Genomic DNA, 12,831 nt, shown 5'->3' with positions numbered 1-12,831 from the left:
AGGGATAGCTGGGTCAAATGGTGGCTCTATTCCCAGATTTCGAAGGAATCTCCATACTGCTTTCCATATTGGCTGAACCAATTTGCAGTCCCACCAGCAATGTATGAGTTTATCTTTTTCATATATATATTTTTTTCTTACATATTTTCATGCATACTTTCTTATGGGTATTCTTATTTCCTGATATACATATTCATTTCCTAACTCTACACGAAATTTATTACTAATCATAAACTTACCCCTGTACCTAAACCTAATTTTACATAAAAGCATATATATTAATGTGGAGTGTGGTGACTGAGATTTGGGGGTCCCTGATTGCTTCATGGCTATGGCATGCATGCTGCCTGGGAATGTTTCTGTGCAAGGGTACAGGATGCTCAGTTGCTATGGTGATGCTGCTCTGGAAGAGGCTCTGTGCAAGAGTCTTATCAGTCTTGACCTTGATCTCAAGCACACAGCTTCTGGGGAGAGACAAATGCTGAGCATGATAAAACAACTATGTTTCACCAACAACTTTCACGCCAAGCCTGCCTGCTTAACTTTAGACAGTGGGTTTCCTGAGTTCGGCAGGAAGCTCCTCCAAACATTGCAACACTGAAATAGTTAAAAGAATCTTTCTAGTCCTGTAACTTTGTAGTGCACAAAAACAATGTGTCTGTAGTCCATTACTTCTTGATTATGAGACCCTACATATATAAACTTGCTGAGCTCTTTAGTCACTGTTCCTCCAGAAAAGAACAGTGTCCCACCTGATCCCAGATTTTTATTTACCTGTGTGTATTTTCCTTAATCATCTATCACCCCTTGCCAGTACCTCAGGTTCAGCTGTGCAGGTCAAGGCATATTAATATAAATATTTATGTGTATTTTGATATATATTCAATTATCAATAGTATATTTGCATATTTAGGCATGCATCTACAAATAGCAAAATGTGTATTCATATGACACACTTTAAACCCTTCTCTCTCTCTCTCTCTCTCTCTCTCTCTCTCTCTCTCTCTATATATATATATATATATATATATATATATATATATATATATATATATATTTAAAGAGAGAGAGATAGAGGAGAGAGAAATTTTAATATTTATTTTTTAGTTTTCGGCAGACACAACATCTTTTTGTTTTTGTATGTGGTGTTGAGGATCGAACCCGGGCTGCACGCGCATGCCAGGCGAGCGTGCTACCGCTTGAGCCACATCCCCAGTCCTCAAAATATATTTTTTGTATGTTTGCATGCATCATTTCACACATATATTCTTATGAGTATTCATATTTTAGGAAATACATATTTATTCCCTAACCCTAACCCTAACACATCCCTAATTTAATACTAACTTAACAGTCCCCTATACCTGTTAAAGCCTATTTAAACATAAGCCTATATAATAGTGTGAATATTTATATATATATTGTCATATATATAATCATCTATATTTCTTATACATCATTATATATTCTTTTTTATGATTTAGGCATGCATTTCCAAATTACAAAAAAGTGTATCATATGATTCACTTTAAACTATTCCATATTTCAAAACATATATGTTTATTTATGCTTTCATGCATATTTTCACACATATATAATTATGAATTTTCATTTCCCAATATACATATTCATTTCCTATCCCTGACTCTAACCCAACACATAATTTAATATTAACCCTAAACACACCCCTACACTGAAACCTGTTTAACAAGAATTATATATATGGATATGTATATTTATATATATTATGACTTATGTGTTTAATTATCAGTGGCACGTTTGTCTAAATGTTATATATTTAAGATATATGATTCAGGCATGCATCTCAAAATTGCAAAAACAATTGTATTCATATGACTCACTTTAAACCCTTCCCTATTTTGGGCTGGCATTGTGGCTTAGCAGTAGACCACTTGCCTAACACGTGCAAGGCCCTGGTTCGATCCTCAGCACGACATTAAAAAAAAAAAAATGAATAAAGGTATGAATAAAAATGAATAAGGGTATGGTGTCCAACTACAACTAAAAATAAATAAATAAATATCCTTCTCTATTTTGAGACATATATATTTGTATATATTTTCATACATATATTCACACATACATTATTATAAATATTCAAATTTTCTGATATACATATTCATTACCTAACCCTAAATCTAGTCCAACCCATAATTTAATACTAATCATTAACCAAGTTTAATATCAAAGCATATATATTAATATTAATATATATGCATATTTTGACTTATATGTTCAATTATCAAATATATTTACATATGTATTATTTTATTTTCTTATTTATGATTTGGGCATGCATCCCTAATTACAAGGAGTGTATTCATATGACTCACTTTAAATGCTTCCGTGTTCTAAAACAAATATATTTATGTATGTTTTCATGCACAGTACCCATATCCCTACATCTAAACCTTTATTTATGATTTAGACATGCATCCTCATATTAATAATATACAAATATGCCATTGGTAATTGAATATAAAGTTCAAGTACACATAAATATTCATATTAATACATATGCTTTGATGTTAGGTTAGGTTTAAATGTATAGTTAGGGTTAATATTAAATTATGGGATGGGTTATGGTTAGTTTTAGGGAATGAATGGGTATTGGGAAATATGAATATTTGTAAGAATGTACGTGAGAATATATGCATAAAAACATATAAATACTCGTGAGGCTGAGACAGGAGGATCCTGAGTTCAAAGCCAGCCTCAGCAAAGACCAAGGTGCTAAGCAACTCTGTGAGACCCTGTCTCTAAATAAAACACAAAAAAGGGCTAGGGCTGTAGTTCAGTGGTGGAGTGCACCTGAGTTCAATCCCTGGTACCAAAAACAAACAAACAAACATATGTTTTGAATATGGAAGATTTTAAAGTGAGACATATAATTATACTTTTTAAAATTTGGAAATGCATGCATAAATCATATATGTACATATAATAATAGACATGCCAATATACCACTTATAAATGAAAATATAAGTCTGAATACACATAAATATTTATATTAATGTATGTACTTTTGGTGAAATAAGATCAAGGTATAGGGGTATGGTAGGATTAGTATTAAAATATGGGTAGGTTAGGAAATGAATATGTGTATAAGGAAACATAAATATTTGTATGAATGAATACAGGAAGATATCTATGAAAACATAAATATATATGTTCTGAAATAGGGAAGGATTTAAAGTAAGTTGTATGAATACAATTTTTTACAATTTGGAAATTCATGTATAAATCATATATATTAATTATATTATAATATATATGCAAATATACCACTTATAATTGTTTATATGTCAAAATATTCATATAAATATATATGCTTTTATATTTTAAAAGATTAGGGGCCAGGGTATGGTTAGGGTTAGTATTGAAATATGGGTAGGTTAGAATTAGGGAATGAATATGTATATTGGGAAATATACATAAGAGGTCATAAGACATGTTTATGACATAAGTCATAAGAGGTATGCATAAAAATATGTATTAAAAAAAAAATATATATATATGTTTTAAAATAGGGAGAGGTTTAAATTGAGTCATATGAATGCAGTTTTTAGAAAATTGGAGATGCATGCCTAAATTATAAAGAAGAATATACAATAATATATATGCAAATATACCATTGATAATTGAACATATAAGTTAAAAATACATAAATATTCATATTAATATATACACATTTTTGTTAAATTATGTTTAGGTGAAGAAGTATGGATGGTTAGGTTTACTATAACATTATGTATTGGGTTAGGGATAGCATTAGGGAGTGAATATGTTTATCAAAAAATATGAATATCATAACAACTTGTGTGTGAAAATATGCATGAAAACCTATATAAATATGTTTTGAAATAGTAAAGTGTTGATGGGCGCTGTGGAAAGTGCCTGTAATCCGAGTGGCTGCAGAGGCTGAAACAGGAGGATTGCAAGTTCAAAGCCAGCCTCAGCAAAGGCAGGGTGCTAAGCAACTGAGTGAGATCCTGTCTCTAAATTATTTTATTTACAAAATTGGGCTGGGGATGTGGCTCTGTGACCAAGTGCCCCTGTGTTCAATCCCCAGTACAAAAAAAAAAAAAAAAAAAAAAAAAAAAAAAAGAAAGAAAGAAAATAAAAAGAAATAGTAAAGTTTTTAAAGTGAGTCATGTGAAATATTTTTCTAAGAGATAAATGTGAAAATAATATATATTAAATATATAATACTATATATGCAAATATACCATATGCAATTGAATATATAAATCAAAATAAATATAAATATTCATATTTATAAATGTGTTTATGTGAAATTGAGTTTAGATGTAAAGGTGTGTTCAGAGGTAGTACTAAATTATGGGTTGTGTTAGGCTTAGGGTTAGGAAATAAATAAATATATGGATCTATATCATGAAATATGAATATTCACAAGAATGTGTGTACAAAAATGCATGAAAACATATATAAATATATATGTTTTGAAACACAGAAGGATTTAAAATGCATCATATGAATACACTTTTTGTGATTTTGGGATGTATTCCTAAATAATAAATAAGAAAATATAATGATATATATGAAAATATATCAATGATAATTGAATATATAACTCAAAATACATATAAATATTCATATTAAAATGTAACCTTTTATGTGAAATTAGGTTAGCTCTAGGGGAATGGCTAGGGTAAGTATTAAATTACGGTTGCATTAGGGCTAGAGTTAGGAAATGAATATGTATATTGGTAAATATGAATATTCATAAGTATGTATTCATGAAAATATGCATACATGTATAAATACATGTTTTATAATAAGGAAGAATTTAAATTGAGTTGTGTGAATACACTTTCTTGTAGTGTGGGGATGTATGCCTAAATAAAAAACAATATATAAAAATATATATGCTAATATACCATTGATAATTGAATATATATCTCAAAATACACATAAATATCCATATTAATATATAAGCCTTTATGTGATATTAGATTTATGTATAATGGAGTGGGTAGGATTAGTATTACATTATGGGTTGTGTTAGGGATAGGGTTAAGAAATGAATATGTATATAGGGAAATATGAATACTCTTAAGAAACTTTGCATGAAAATTTACATGGAAGCCCATATAAAAATATGTTTTCAAATACAAAAGGGTTTAAAGTGAGTCATATGAATACCCTTTTTGTAAAATGGGGATGCATGCCTGAATCATAAGTCAGAGTATATAATAATATGTATGTGAATATGTCATTGATAATTGAACAAATATGTAAAAATACACATTAATATTCATATTAACATAAGCTTTTATGAGAAATTAGGTTTAGGTATAGGGGAAAGGTTATGGTTATTATTAAATTATGGGTTAAGTAAGGGTTAAGTTTAAGAAATGAATGCGTTTATCTGGAAATATGAATATTCATAAGAATGTATGCATGAAAATATGAATGAAAACATAAATACAATTTTTAAAATATTAAATGTTTTTAATTTTTAAAAACATTTAAAAATGTTTTAAAAAATGAGTCATATTAATACAGAGTATGTAATTTGGGAATACATGTCTTAATCATAAATAAAAATATATAATTTTAATCATAATAAAAATATATACCATGGATAATTGAATATATAAAGCAAATTACACATAAATATTCATATTTACATATTTGCTTTTGTGTGAAATTAGATGTAAATATAGGGTTATGGTTAGGGTTAGTATTAAATTATGTGTCGAGTTAGGGTTAGGGTTGGGAAATGAATATGTATATTGGGAAATATGAATACTCATAAGAATGTATGTGTGAAAATATACATGAAAACTTATATATGTTTGGAAATCCATTAGCCTTTAATGTGATTGGTATGAATACAATTTTTTTTTGTAATTTGGGGATGCATACCTGAATCATAAATAAGAATACATAAAAATATATATGGAAATATACCATGGATAATTGAATATATATGGCAAAATACACATAAATATTCATATTAATACAACAATAGTTTTACATATAGGGTTATAGTTAGGTTAGTATTAAATTAAGCATAGAGTTAGAATTAGTTTTTGGAAATGAATATGTGTATCAGAAAATATGAATATTTATAAGAATTTTTGCATGAAAATGTGCATGAAAGCTTACATAAATATATGTTTTGAAATAGGAAAGTCAGTCATATGAATACATTTTTTGTAATTTGAGGATGCATTTCTAAACCATAAATAAGAATATATGATAGTATATATGGAATATACCATTGATAAATGAACATGTAAGTCCAAATACACATAAATGTATTAACATATAAACTTTTATGAGAAATTAGGTTTAGGATTAGTATTAAATTATGGGTTGGGTTAGGGTTAGGGTTAGGAAAAGAATATGTATATCAGGAAAGATGAGTAAAATGTTCATGAGAATGTATGTGTGAAAATATGCATGAAAACATATAATTATATGTTTTGAAATATGAAAGGGTTTAAAGTGAGTCATATTAGTACTTTAATTGAGGATGAATGCCTAAATCATAAATTAAAATATATAATATATGCAAATATACTATGAATAATAGAATATATAAGGCAAATTACACATAAATATTTATATATATGCTTTTATGTGAAAATAGTTTAGGTATAAGGTTACAGTTATAATTAGTATTAAATTATGGATTAGGTAAGGGTTAGCATTAGAAAATGAATATACTGGGAAAGATGAACATTCATGAGAATGTATATGCAAAAATATGCTTGAAAACATATATAGCTACATATGGTTTGAAATAGGAAAGGTTTTAAAGTGAGTCATATGAACAAACTTTTTGTAATTTGGGGATACAAAAATAAATCATAAATAAGAAAATATAATAATATATTGCTAATATATCATTTATAATTGAATATATAAGGAAAAATATACATATTCATATTAATATCTATACTTTCACGTGAAATTAGGTTTAGGTATAGTGGAGTGGTTAGGGTTAGTATTAAATTGTAGATTTGGTTAGGGGTAGGGTTAGGAAATCAATATGTTTAGCAGGAAATATGAATATTTATAAGAATGCATGTGTGAAAATAGGCGTAAATATATATGTTTGAAAAAAGGAAAGGTTTAAAGTGATTTGAATGAATAGAATTTTTGGAATTTTGGAATGCATGCCTAAATCATAAATGATATATAATAATATATGTGACAATATACCACTGATACTTGAATATGTAAGTCAAATTTCACATAAATATACCTAATATTATATAATATTTTATGTAAAATTAGGTTTAGTTATAGGGGAGTGGATAGGTTTAGTATTAAATTATGGGTGTGCTAGGGTGAGGGTTAGAAAATGAATGTATGTATTGAAAAATTCAAAAGGAGAAACTCTTATGAGAAAATTCATAAGAATATTTGCATGAAAATTTACATGAAAACCTATATAAATATATATATTTTGAGATACAAAATGGTTTAAATGAGTCTTATGAGTATCCTTTTTTGTAACATAGGGATACATGCCTGAATCATATATAAGAATATATAATAACATATATGCAAATATACCATTGATAATTGAACATATATGTCATAATACACATCAATATTCATATTAACCTATAAGCTTTTATATGAAATTATGTTTAGGTATAGGAGAGAGGTTATAGTTATTATTAAATTATGGGTTGAGTTAGTGTTAGGGTTAGGAAATGAATATGTATATCAGGAAATATGAATATTCATAAGAATGTATGCATGAAAATATATAAATACATGTTTTGAAATATGAAATGTTTTAAAGTAAGTCATATTAATATACTTTATGTAATTTGGGGATGCATGCCTAAATCATAAATAAGAATATATAATTATATTTATGCAAATATGCTTGATAATTGAATATAGAAGTCAAAATGCGAAAATAAATATTCATACAAATATGGATATTATGTTAAATTGGGTTTGGTTGTAGGAGTATGGTAAGAGTTAATATTAAATTATGCATTGGTGGGCTGGGGCTTTAATTCAGTGGTACAGTGCCCACCTTGCACATGTGAGGACTGGATTTGATCCTCAGCACCACATGAAAATAAATAAAAATATTGTTTCCCACTACAATTAAAAAAATTTTTTTAAATTATACATTGGTTTAGAGTTAGGGTTAGAAAATATACATGTGTATAGGGAAATGTGAATATTCATAAGAACATATGTGTGAAAATGTGCTTGAAAGCTTAAATAAATACATGCTTTGAAATAGGGAAGGTTTTAAAGTGAGTCATACGAATACCTTTTTTTAATAATTTGGGTTTCATTCCTAAACCATAAATAAGAATATATAATAATATATATGCAAATATACCATTAATAAATGAACATATAAGTCAAAATACACATAAATATTTATATTAATATATAAGTTTTTATGAGAAATTAGGTTTATGTATAGGGGACTGACTAGGGTTAGTATTAAATTATGGGTTGGGTTAGGGTTAGTTTAGAATACGTACATATTAAAATATTCATAAGACATAAGAATATATGCATGAAATATGTATGAAACATATATAAATATGTATGTTTTGAAATATGGAAGGGTTTATATTGAGTCATATGAATACACTCTAATTTGAAGATGCAAGGCTGGGGTTTTGGCTCAGCGGTAGAATGCTTGTCTAGCGGTAGAGTGCTTGTTCTAGCATTTATTTATTTTTATGTGGTGCTGGGTTCAATAAATAAAATAAAGGTATAATTTGGGGATGCATTGCTAAATCATAAATAAGAATATATAACAATATATATTGAAATAAGTGAGTTGTATGAATGTACATTTTTAATTGGGAATGTAAGTGTATCATAAATAAAAATATATAATAATATATATGAGAATATACCAATGATAATTGAATATATAAGTCAATATACACATAATTATTCATAATAATATATATGCTTTCACATTAAATTAGGTTTAGGTATAGGGGTATGGTTAGGGTTAGTATTAATTTTTTTTAACCTTTATCTTATTTATTTTTATGTGGTGCTGAGGATTGAACCAGGGCCTTACATATGATAGGCAAGTGCTCTACCACTGAGCCACAATCCCAGCCCAGGGTTAGCATTAATTATGGTTGGTTTCAGTTCAGAGTTAGGGAGTGGATTTTTTTTGCTGGGAGGGGGGTACCAGGGATTGAACTCAGGAGCACTCAACCACTGAGCCACATCCCTATCCCTATTTTATTTAGAGACAGGGTCTCACTGAGTTGCTTAGCACCTCGCTGTTGCTGAGGCTAGCTTTGAACTGGGGATCCTCCTGTCTCAGCCTCCCCAGCCAATGGGAATACAGGCATGTGCCACTGTGCCTGGCTAGGGAGTGAATATATATATATATATCCAGAAATATGAATATTTATTAGAATGTACATGTGAAAATACATATGAAAACCTATATAAATATATATGTTATGATATATGAAATGGTTTAAAGTGAATCGTATGAATACACTTCTTTTTATTCGTGGGATGCATGCCTAAATCATATACATGAATATATAATAATATATATGCAAATGTGACATTGATAACTGAATATATAAATCAAAATATACATATATATTCATATTAATATATACGCTTTTATATTAAATTAGGTTTAGATGTGGGGGTATAGTTAGTATTTTTTTAATATTTAATTTTTAGTTGTAGTTGAACACAATACCTTTATTTTATTTATTTATATGTGGTACTGAGGATCAAACCCAGGGCCTCGCATGTGCTAGGTGAGCAGTTTACTGCTGAGCCACAACTCCAGCCCTAGGGTTAGTATTAATTTATAGCTTGGGTATGGTGTTTGGTAAGGGAATTAATATGTATATCAGAAATAAGAATATTAATAAGAATGTATGTTTAAAAATATGTATGAAAACATTTATAATTAAATATTTTTTTAAATAGGGAAAAATTTAAAAAATATTTTTTTAATTGTAGATGAAAACAATATCTTTATTTATTCATTTTAATGTGGTGCTGAGGATTGAACCCAGTGCCCCACACATGAGAGGCAGTGCTCTACCACTAAGCTACAGCCTGAGCCCTGAAGTAGGAAAATTTTTATAATTAGTCATATGAGTACACTTTTAAAAAATTTGGGGATGCATGCCTAAATCATATTTATTTAATATATAATGATATATATGTAAAGAATATATAAGTCAAATTAAAAATAAATATTCATATTAAATATACTTTTTATGCTAAATTAGGTTCAGTGTATAGTTAGGGTTAGTATTAATTTATGGGTATTGTTAGGGTGAGGGAATGAACATGTATATAGTGTAACATGAATATGCCTAAGAATTTATGCATGAAAATATATGTGAAGTTATATATAAATACATAAGTTTTGAAATAGGAAAAGGTTTAAAATGAGTCATATGAATACAATTTTTGTAATCTAGTGATGTGTGGATAATCATATATATGTAAATATATCTTGTATATGCAAATATACAATTGATATTTGAATATGTCAAAATACATGTAAATATTCATATTTATTATGTTTTTGTTAAATTAGGGTTAGGTGTATGGGTAATTTTAGGGTATTAATAAATTTTGGGTTGGGTTGGTTTGGTGCTAGGGTTAGAAAATGAATATTTATATTGGGAAATATGAATATTCATAAGAATGTATATGTGAAAATATGTATGAAAACATAAAAAATATATGTTTTGAAATAAGGAAGGGTTTAAAGAGAGTCATATAAATACATTTTTTTCTAAATTTGCAGATGAATGCAAAAACATCATATATGTGAATAGATAATTATATATGCAAATATACCACTGATAATTGAATATATAAGTAAAAATACACATAAATATTAATATATATGTTGTTATGTTAAATTAGGTTCAAGTATGGGGTAAAGTCAGGGTTAATATTAAATTTTAGGTTTGGTTAGGGTTAGAGAATATGTGTATGTATACCAAGAAACATGAATATTCTTAGTTACATTAACATGTGTCTGAATATTTTGTATGATACTATTTTACATTTATTTTAATTTCTTTTGATTTAATTTATATTTCCCTTTTCCATTTCTCCATTCAAGCAAGCAACAGGCTCTGAATTTTATCACTTTATGAGACAGGGAGGAAAACACAATTAGTTGGTAACATTTTTGTAGACTTTTGTGTTCTGTAAGCCCAAATTCAATGAGAAGCATGGAATTTGAGGGAAGTCACATGGTGATTAGGAGAAGTGGGGGTTGGAGAGGGGCTTCTCCTCAGAGATTCCAGAGATTGGAGTGGCAGCAAGAAGATACTCAGAAGATACTCAGGTTCTCAGATACTGCTTCATGGTGGAGCCCCAAGGTTGGGGTCATGTAAGCCTCATAATGACTAGATCTGTCAGACATCTGGGGATAGGCAGGATCCCAGCACAGACCCTATTCACACATGAGGGTCCCCAAGGCCCTAAAGGAGCAGAGATCTGCAACATTAAAATATATTATTTATTGAGGGCTCTAAGTTATCTAGGTGTAGAGATACTCATGTCTGGGGGTCTCCCTACTCTCTGATGCTTTGGCAACTATGTACCTTGACCATATCCAGGGAGAGCAGAAAAATTCCAACAATGTCTATGGTTACATTTTCCGTCAAGCAGGACTTATGAGGGAAGGAAGAGAAAAAGAGGCTATTTTTTCAGAGGCAGAAAACAAATTGAAGTATAGAAAATAGACTCTTTCACCTCTTTCATTAAGTTTATTCCCACATATTTTATTTTTTTGAGGCTACTGTAAATGGGGTGGTTTTCCTAGTTTCTCTTTCAGTGAATTTCTCACTGGTATACAGAAATGCCTTTGATTTATGGGTGTTGATTTTATATGCAGCTACTTTGCTGAATTTATTAGTTCTAGGAGATTTCTGGCAGAATGTTTTGGGTCTTCTAGGTATAGAATCATATCATCTGCAAATAGTGCTAATTTGAGTTCTTCTTTACTAATTCATATCCCTTTAATTTCTTTCGTCTGTCTAATTGCTCTAGCCAGTGTTTCAAGACCTATGTTAAATAGAAGTGGTGAAAGAGGGAATCCCTGTCTTGTTTCAGTTTTTAGGCTGAAGGCTTTCAATTTTTCTCCATTTAGAATGATGTTGGCCTGGGGCTTAGCATAGATAGCTTTAATGATGTTGAGATATGTTACTGTTATCCCTAGTTTTTCTAGTGTATTAAACATGAAGGAATGCTGTATTTTTTAGAATGCTTTTTCTGCATCTATTGACATGATTATATGGCTCTTATCTTTAAGTCTATTAATGTGATAAATTTCATTTATTGATTTCCATATGTTGAACCAACCATGTATCCTGGCATGAATTCCACTTAGTCGTGGTGTACTATCTTTTTGATATGTTTTTGTATTCAATTTGCCAGAATTTTATTGAGAATTTTTGCATCTATCTTCATTATGGATATTGGTCTGAAGTTTTCTTTCTTTGATGGGTCTTTGCCTAGTTTTGGAATCAGTGTGATATTGGCCTCATAGAATGAGTTTGGAAGTGCTCCCTCTTTTTCTATTTCCTGAAATAAATTGAAGAATATTGGTATTAGTTCTTCTTTAAAGGTCTCACAGAGCTGTGCTGTGTATCCATCTGGTCCTGGACTTTTCTTGGTTGGTAAGCTTCTGATGGTGTCTTATTTCATCACTTGAAATTGATCTATTTAAATTGTGTATATCATCCTGATTCAATTTGGGCAAGTCATATGACTCTAGAAATTTGTCTATGCCTTTGGTAGTTTCTATTTTAATGGAGTACAAGT

Source organism: Urocitellus parryii, chromosome 6 (genome assembly GCF_045843805.1).
Source record: "Urocitellus parryii isolate mUroPar1 chromosome 6, mUroPar1.hap1, whole genome shotgun sequence".
Classification (NCBI taxonomy): Eukaryota; Metazoa; Chordata; class Mammalia; order Rodentia; family Sciuridae; genus Urocitellus; species Urocitellus parryii.
This window is presented reverse-complemented; position numbering follows the sequence as displayed.